This window comes from Heterodontus francisci, chromosome 23 (assembly GCF_036365525.1).
Source record: "Heterodontus francisci isolate sHetFra1 chromosome 23, sHetFra1.hap1, whole genome shotgun sequence".
Taxonomy (NCBI): Eukaryota; Metazoa; Chordata; class Chondrichthyes; order Heterodontiformes; family Heterodontidae; genus Heterodontus; species Heterodontus francisci.
Window position 1 is genome coordinate 83,013,762 of NC_090393.1, and position 8,812 is coordinate 83,022,573.

Consider the following 8,812-nt stretch of genomic DNA (forward strand, 5'->3'; position numbering starts at 1 on the left):
GTGTCAGAGAGTTTCAGAGCGTGTCAGAGATTGTCAGAGAGTATCAGAAAGTTTCAGAGACTGTCAGAGAGTTTCAGAGAGTGTCAGAGAATGTCAGAGAGTGTCTGAGAGTTTCAGACAGTGTCAGAGAGTTTCAGAGAGTGTCAGAGAGTTTCTGAGAGTTTCTGAGTTTGTCAGAGAGTGTCAGAGAGTGTCAGAGATTTTCAGAGAGTGTCACAGAGTGTCAGAGAGTGTCAGAGACTTTCAGAGAGTTTCTGAGTGTTTCTGAGAGTTTCAGAGAGTTTCAGAGAACTTCAGAGAGTTTCAGAGAGTGTCAGAGCCTGTCAGAGTGTTTCAGAGAATGTCACGGGGTGTCAGAGAGTTTCAGAGAGCTTCAGAGAGTGTCAGAGAGTGTCAGAGAGTGTTAGAGAGTTTCAGTCAGTTTCAGAGAGTGTCAGAGAGTTTCAGAGACAGTCAGACTCTGTCTGAGATTGTCAAAGAGTGTCAAACTGTTTCAGAGAGTGTCAGAAAGAGTCAGAGAGTTTCTGAGAGTTTGTGAGTTTGTCAGAGAATGTCAGAGATTGTCCGAGAGTGTCAGAGAGTAGCAGAGAATGTCAGAGATAGTCATCGATTTTCAGAGTGTGTCAGAGAGTGTCAGAGAGTGTCTGAGAGATTCAGAGAGTGTCAGAGAGTGTCAGAGAGTTTCAGAGAGTTTCAGAGAGTGTCTGAGAGAGTCAGAGAGAGTCAGAGAGTGTCTGAGAGTTTGTGAGTTTGTCAGAGAGTATCAGAGATTGTCCGAGAGTGTCAGAGAGTATCAGCGAGTGTCAGAGAGTGTCAGAAAGTTTCAGAAAGTATCAGATAGTGTCAGAGAGATTCAGAAAGTGTCAGAGAGTTTCCGTGAGTGTCTGAGAGTTTCAGAGAGTGTCAGAGAGTTTCAGAGCGTGTCAGAGATTGTCAGAGAGTATCAGAAAGTTTCAGAGACTGTCAGAGAGTTTCAGAGAGTGTCAGAGAATGTCAGAGAGTGTCTGAGAGTTTCAGACAGTGTCAGAGAGTTTCAGAGAGTGTCAGAGAGTTTCTGAGAGTTTCTGAGTTTGTCAGAGAGTGTCAGAGAGTGTCAGAGATTTTCAGAGAGTCTCACAGAGTGTCAGAGAGTGTCAGAGACTTTCAGAGAGTTTCTGAGTGTTTCTGAGAGTTTCAGAGAGCTTCAGAGAACTTCAGAGAGTTTCAGAGAGTGTCAGAGCCTGTCAGAGATTTTCAGAGAATGTCACGGGGTGTCAGAGAGTTTCAGAGAGCTTCAGAGAGTGTCAGAGAGTGTCAGAGAGTGTTAGAGAGTTTCAGTCAGTTTCAGAGAGTGTCAGAGCGTGTCAGAGAGTTTCAGAGAGTGTCAGAGAGTTTCTGAGAGTGTCATACAGTATCTGAGAGTGTCAGAGAGTGCCGAAGAGTTTCAGAGAGTGTCAGAGAGTGTCAGAGAGTTTCAGAGAGTGTCACAGATTGTCAGAGAGCTTCAGAGAGATTCAGAGAGTGTCGGGGAGTGTCAGAGAGTGTCAAAGAATCTCAGAGAGTGTCAGAGAGTTTCAGAGAGTGTCAGACAGTATCTGAGAGTGTCAGAGAGTGCCGAAGTGTTTCAGAGAGTGTCAAAGAGTGTCAGAGAGTTTCAGAGAGTGTCACAGAGTGTCAGTGAGTGTCAGAGAGTTTCAGAGATTTTCTGAGAGTGTCAGAGAGTGCCTGAGAGTTTCTGACAGATTCTGAGTGTGTCGGAGAGTGTCAGAGTTTTTCAGCGAGTGTCACAGAATTTCAGAGAGTGTCAGAGATTTTCAGAGAGTTTCAGAGATCTTCAGAGAGTGTCAGAGAGTGTCAGAAAGTTTCAGAGAGTGTCACAGAGTGTCAGAGAGCTTCAGAGAGATTCAGAGAGTGTCAGGGAGTGTCAGAGAGTGTCAGAGAATTTCAGAGAGTGTCAGAGAGTTTCAGAGAGTGTCAGACAGTATCTGAGAGTGTCAGAGAGTGCCGAAGAGTTTCAGAGAGTGTCAGAGTGTCAGAGAGTTTCAGAGAGTGTCAGAGAGTGTCAGAGAGTTTCAGAGAGTGTCACAGAGTGTCAGAGAGTGTCACAGAGTGTCAGAGAGTGTCACAGAGTGTCAGTGAGTGTCAGAGAGTATCAGAGAGTCTCAGCGGGAATCAGAGAGTGTCAGCGAGTGTCAGAGAGTGTCAGAGAGTTTCAGAGAGTGTCAGAGAGTGTCAGAGAATGTCAGAGAGTGTCTGAGAGTGTCACAGAGTGTCAGTGAGTGTCAGAGTGTTTGAGAGTGACAGATAGTGTCAGTGAGTGTTAGAGAGTATCAGAGACTTTCAGTGAGAGTCAGAGAGTGTCATCGAGTGTCAGAGAGGGACAGAGAGTTTTTGAAACTTTCTGAGTTTGTCGGAGAGTGTCAGAGAGTGTCAGAGAGTTTCAGAGAGTGTCACAGAGTGTCAGAAGTGTCAGAGATTTTCTGAGAGTTTCTGAGAGTGTCACAGAGTGTCAGAGATTGTCAGAAAGATTCAGAAAGTGTCAAATAGTATCAGAGAGTTTCAGAAAGTGTCAGAGAGTGTCTGAGAGTGTCAGAGTGTGTCAGAGAGATTCAGAGAGTTTCAGAGAGTGCCAGAGAGCTTCAGAGGGTTTCAGAGAGTGTCAGAGCGTGTCAGAGAGTTTCAGAGAGTGTCAGAGAGTGACGGGGAGTGTCAGAGAGTGTCAAAGAACTTCAGAGAGTGTCAGAGAGTTTCAGAGAGAGTCAGACAGTATCTGAGAGTGTCAGAGAGTGCCGTTGAGTTTCAGAGAGTGTCAGAGAGTGTCAGAGAGTGTCAGAGAGTTTCAGAGAGTGTCACAGGTTGTCAGAGAGCTTCAGAGAGATTCAGAGAGTGTCGGGGAGTGTCAGAAAGTGTCAAAGAACTTCAGAGAGTGTCAGAGAGTTTCAGAGAGTGTCAGACAGTATCTGAGAGTGTCAGAGAGTGCCGAAGTGTTTCAGAGAGTGTCAGAGAGTGTCAGAGAGTGTCAGAGAGTTTCAGAGAGTGTCACAGAGTGTCAGTGAGTGTCAGAGAGTATCAGAGAGGGTCAGCGAGAATCACAGAGTGTCAGCGAGTGTCAGAGATTTTCAGAGATTTTCTGAGAGTGTCAGAGAGTGCCTGAGAGTTTCTGACAGTTTCTGAGTGTGTCGGAGAGTGTCAGAGAGTGTCAGAGTATTTCAGCGAGTGTCACAGAATTTCAGAGAGTGTCAGAGATTTTCAGAGAGTTTCAGAGATCTTCAGAGAGTGTCAGAGAGTGTCAGAAAGTTTCAGAGAGTGTCACAGAGTGTCAGAGAGCTTCAGAGAGATTCAGAGAGTGTCAGGGAGTGTCAGAGAGTGTCAGAGAATTTCAGAGAGGGTCAGAGAGTTTCAGAGAGTGTCAGACAGTATCTGAGAGTGTCAGACAGCGCCGAAGAGTTTCAGAGAGTGTCAGAGTGTCAGAGAGTTTCAGAGAGTGTCAGAGAGTGTCAGAGAGTTTCAGAGCGTGTCACAGAGTTTCAGAGAGTGTCAGAGAGTTTCAGAGAGTGTCACAGAGTGTCAGTGAGTGTCAGAGAGTATCAGAGAGTGTCAGCGAGAATCAGAGAGTGTCAGCGAGTGTCAGAGATTGTCAGAGAGTTTCAGAGAGTGTCAGAGAGTGTCAGAGAGTGTCAGAGAGTTTCAGAGAGTGTCACAGAGTGTCAGTGAGTGTCAGAGAGTTTCAGAGAGTGTCAGATAGTGTCAGTGAGTGTTAGAGAGTATCAGAGACTTTCAGTGAGAGTCAGAGAGTGTCATCGAGTGTCAGAGAGGGACAGAGAGTTTTTGAAAGTTTCTGAGTTTGTCGGAGAGTGTCAGAGAGTGTCAGAGAGTTTCAGAGAGTGTCACAGAGTCTCATAGAGTGTCAGAGATTTTCTGAGAGTTTCTGAGAGTGTCACAGAGTGTCAGAGATTGTCAGAAAGATTCAGAAAGTGTCAGATAGTATCAGAGAGTTTCAGAAAGTGTCAGAGAGTGTCTGAGAGTGTCAGAGTGTGTCAGAGAGATTCAGAGAGTTTCAGAGAGTGCCAGAGAGCTTCAGAGGGTTTCAGAGATTGTCAGAGCGTGTCAGAGAGTTTCAGAGAGTGTCAGAGAGTGTCTGAGAGATTCAGAGAGTGTCAGAGAGTGTCAGAGAGTTTCAGAGAGTTTCAGAGAGTGTCGGAGAGTGTCAGAGAGTTTCAGAGAGCTTCAGAGAGTGTCAGGGAGTGTCAGAGAGTGTCAGAGAGTTTCGGAGAGTTTCAGAGAGAGTCAGACAGTGTCTGAGAGTGTCAGAGAGTGTCAAAGAGTTTCAGAGAGTGTCAGAGCGTGTCAGAGAGTGTCAGAGAGGTTCAGATATTGTCAGAGAGTTTCAGAGACTTTCTGAGAGTGTCAGAGAGTGCCTGAGAGTTTCAGAGAGTGTCACGGAGTGTCAGAGAGTGTCAGAGAGTTTCAGAGAGTGTCACAGAGTGTCAGTGAGTGTCAGAGATTATCAGAGTGGGTTAGCGAGAATCAGAGAGTATCAGAGAGTTTCAGAGACTTTCTGAGAGTGTCAGAAAGTGCCTGAAAGTTTCTGACAGTTTCTGAGTGTGTCGGAGAGTGTCAGAGAGTGTTAGGGTGTTTCAGAGAGTGTCACAGAATTTCAGAGAGTGTCAGAGATTTTCAGAGAGTTTCAGAGATCTTCAGAGAGTGTCAGAGAGTGCCAGAAAGTTTCAGAGAGTGTCACAGAGTGTCAGAGAGTTTCAGAGAGATTCAGAGAGTGTCAGGGAGTGTCATAGAGTGTCAGAGAATTTCAGAGAGTTTCGGAGAGTTTCAGAGAGAGTCAGACAGTGTCTGAGAGTGTCAGAGAGTGTCAAAGAGTTTCAGAGAGTGTCAGAGAGTGTCAGAGAGGTTCAGATATTGTCAGAGAGTTTCAGAGACTTTCTGAGAGTGTCAGAGAGTGCCTGAGAGTTTCAGAGAGTGTCACGGAGTGTCAGAGAGTGTCAGAGAGTTTCAGAGAGTGTCACAGAGTGTCAGTGAGTGTCAGAGAGTATCAGAGAGGGTTAGCGAGTATCAGAGAGTATCAGAGAGTTTCAGAGACTTTCTGAGAGTGTCAGAAAGTGCCTGAGAGTTTCTGACAGTTTCTGAGTGTGTCGGAGAGTGTCAGAGAGTGTCAGAGTGTTTCAGAGAGTGTCACAGAATTTCAGAGAGTGTCAGAGATTTTCAGAGAGTTTCAGAGATCTTCAGAGAGTGTCAGAGAGTGCCAGAAAGTTTCAGAGAGTGTCACAGAGTGTCAGAGAGTTTCAGAGAGATTCAGAGAGTGTCAGGGAGTGTCATAGAGTGTCAGAGAATTTCAGAGAGTGTCAGAGAGTTTCAGAGAGTGTCAGACAGTATCTGAGAGTGTCAGACAGCGCCGAAGAGTTTCAGAGAGTGTCAGAGTGTCAGAGAGTTTCAGAGAGTGTCACAGAGCGTCAGTGAGAGTCAGAGAGTTTCAGAGTGTGTCAGAGAGTGTCAGAGAGTGTCAGAGAGTTTCAGAGAGTGTCACAGAGTGTCAGTGAGTGTCAGAGAGTATCAGAGAGTGTCAGCGAGAATCAGAGAGTGTTAGCGAGTGTCAGAGAGTGTCAGAGAGTTTCAGAGAGTGTCAGAGAGTGTCAGAGAGTGTCAGAGAGTTTCAGAGAGTGTCACAGAGTGTCAGAGAGTGTCAGAGAGTTTCAGCGAGTGTCAGAGAGTGTCAGAGAGTTTCTGAGAGTTTCTCAGTTTGTCGGAGAGTGTCGGAGAGTGTCAGAGAGTTTCGGAGAGTGTCACAGAGTGTCAGAGAGTGTCAGAGAGTTTCAGAGAGTTTCTGAGAGTGTCAGAGAGAGTCAGAGATTGTCAGAGAGTGTCAGAGAGATTCAGAGAGATTCAGAGAGTGTCAGACACTCTGGGTGTCCCTGCTGACTGCATCTGCGGGAAGTGCACCCAACTCCAGCTCCTCGCAGACCGCGTTAGGGAACTGGAGCTGGAGCTGGATGAACTTCGGATCATTCGGGAGGCGGAGGGGATTATTGACAGGAGTTATAGGGAGGCAGTCACACCTCAGGTAAAAGAAGTAGGTAGATGGGTTACCGTCAGGGGAAGGAAAGGGAACCAGCAGGCAGTGCAGGGATCCCCTGTGGCCGTTTCCCTCAACAACAGGTATACCGTTTTGGATACTGTTGGGGGGGACGACTTACCAGGGGTAAGCAATGGGGTGCAGGTCTCTGGCACAGAGTCTGTCCCTGTTGCTCAGAAGGGAAAAGGGAAGAGGAGCAGAGCATTAGTCATTGGGGACTCCATAGTTAGGGGAACAGATAGAAGGTTCTGTGGGAACGAGAGAGACTCACGGTTGGTGTGTTGCCTCCCAGGTGCCAGGGTACGTGATGTCTCCGATCGTGTTTTTCGGATCCTTAAGGGGGAGGGGGAGCACCCCCAAGTCGTGGTCCACATAGGCACCAACGACATAGGTAGGAAGAGAGATCGGGATTTAAGGCAGAAATTCAGGGAGCTAGGGTGGAAGCTTAGAGCGAGAACAACCAGAGTTGTTATCTCTGGGTTGTTGCCTGTGCCACGTGCTAGCGAAGAGAGGAATAGGGAGAGAGAGGAGTTGAACACGTGGCTGCAGGGATGGTGTAGGAGGGAGGGTTTTGGTTTCCTGGATAATTGGGGCTCTTTCTGGGGTAGGTGGGACCTCTACAAACAGGATGGTCTTCACCTGAACCAGAGCGGTACCAATATCCTGGGGGGGGGAGATTTGTTAGTGCTCTTCGGGGGGGGGTTTAAACTAAATCAGCAGGGGAATGGGAACCTAAATTGCAGTGCCAGTGTACAGGCTGTTGAGAGTAGTGAGGTAGGGGATAAGGTTACAGGGACGCAAGAGGGCACTGGCAAGCAAGAACTTGGTTTAAAGTGTGTCTACTTCAATGCCAGGAGCATCCGGAATAAGGTGGGTGAGCTTGCAGCATGGGTTGGTACCTGGGATCCTGATGTTGTGGCCATTTCGGAGACATGGGTAGAGCAGGGGCAGGAATGGATGTTGCAGGTTCCGGGATTTAGATGTTTCAGAAAGAACAGAGAAGAGGGTAAAAGAGGGGGGGGGGTGTGGCATTGTTAATCAAGGAAAGTATTACAGCGGCAGAAAGGACGTTTGAGGACTCGTCTACTGAGGTAGTATGGGCCGAGGTTAGAAACAGGAGAGGAGAGGTCACCCTGTTGGGAGTTTTCTATAGACCTCCGAATAGTTCCAGAGATGTAGAGGAAAGGATAGCGAAGATGATTCTCGACAGGAGCGAGAGTAACAGGGTAGTGGTTATGGGGGACTTTAACTTTCCAAATATTGACTGGAAATACTATAGTTCGAGTACTTTAGATGGGTCTGTTTTTGTCCAGTGTGTGCAGGAGGGTTTTCTGACACAGTATGTGGACAGGCCAACCAGGGGCGATGCCACATTGGATTTGGTACTGGGTAATGAACCCGGCCAGGTGTTCGATTTAGATGTAGGTGAGCACTTTGGCGATAGTGATCACAATTCGGTTAGGTTTACCTTAGCAATGGGCAGGGACAGGTATATACCGCAGGGCAAGAATTATAGCTGGGGGAAAGGAAATTATGACGCGATTAGGCAAGATTTAGGATGTGTAGGATGGGGAAGGAAACTGCAGGGGATGGGCACAAACGAAATGTGGAGCTTATTCAAGGAGCAGCTAATGCGTGTCCTTGATAAGTATGTACCTGTCAGGCAGGGAGGAAGTTGTCGAGCAAGGGAGCCGTGGTTTACTCAAGAAGTTGAAGCGCTTGTCAAGAGGAAGAGGGCGGCTTATGTTAGGATGAGACGTGAAGGCTCAGTTAGGGCGCTTGAGAGTTACAAGCTAGCCAGGAAGGATCTAAAGGGAGGGCTAAGAAGAGCAAGGAGAGGACACGAGAAGTCATTGGCGGATAGGATCAAAGAAAACCCTAAGGCTTTCTATAGGTATATCAGGAATAAACGAATGATAAGAGTTAGAACAGGGCCAATCAAGGATAGTAGTGGGAAGTTGTGTGCGGAATCAGAGGAGATAGGGGAAGCGTTAAATGAATATTTTTCGTCAGTATTTACAGTAGAGAAAGAAAATGTTGCCGAGGAGATTACTGAGATACAGCCTACTAGGCTAGATGGGATTGAGATTCACAAGGAGGAGGTGTTAGCAATTTTGGAAAGAGTGAAAATAGATAAGTCCCCTGGGCCAGATGGGATTTATCCTAGGATTCTCTGGGAAGCCAGGGAGGAGATTGCAGAGCCGTTGTTGTTGATCTTCAAGTCGTCATTGTCGACAGGAGTAGTGCCGGAGGACTGGAGGATAGCAAATGTTGTCCCCTTGTTCAAGAAGGGGAGTAGAGACAGCCCTGGTAATCATTGACCTGTGAGCCTTACTTCGGTTGTGGGTAAAATGTTGGAAAAGGTTATAAGAGACAGGATTTATAATCATCTTGAAAAGAATAAGTTGATTTGCGATAGTCAGCACGGTTTTGTGAAAGGTAGGTCGTGCCTCACAAACCTTATTGAGTTTTTCGAGAAGGTGACCAAACAGGTGGATGAGGGTAAAGCCGTGGATGTGGTGTATATGGATTTCAGTAAGGCGTTTGATAAGGTTCCCCACGGTAGGCTATTGCAGAAAATACGCAAGTATGGGGTTGAAGGTGATTTAGAGCTTTGGATCAGAAATTGGCTAGCTGAAAGAAGACAGAGGGTGGTGGTTGATGGCAAATGTTCATCCTGGAGTTTAGTTACTAGTGGTGTACCGCAAGGTTCTGTTTTGGGGCCACTGCTGTTTGTCATTTTTATAA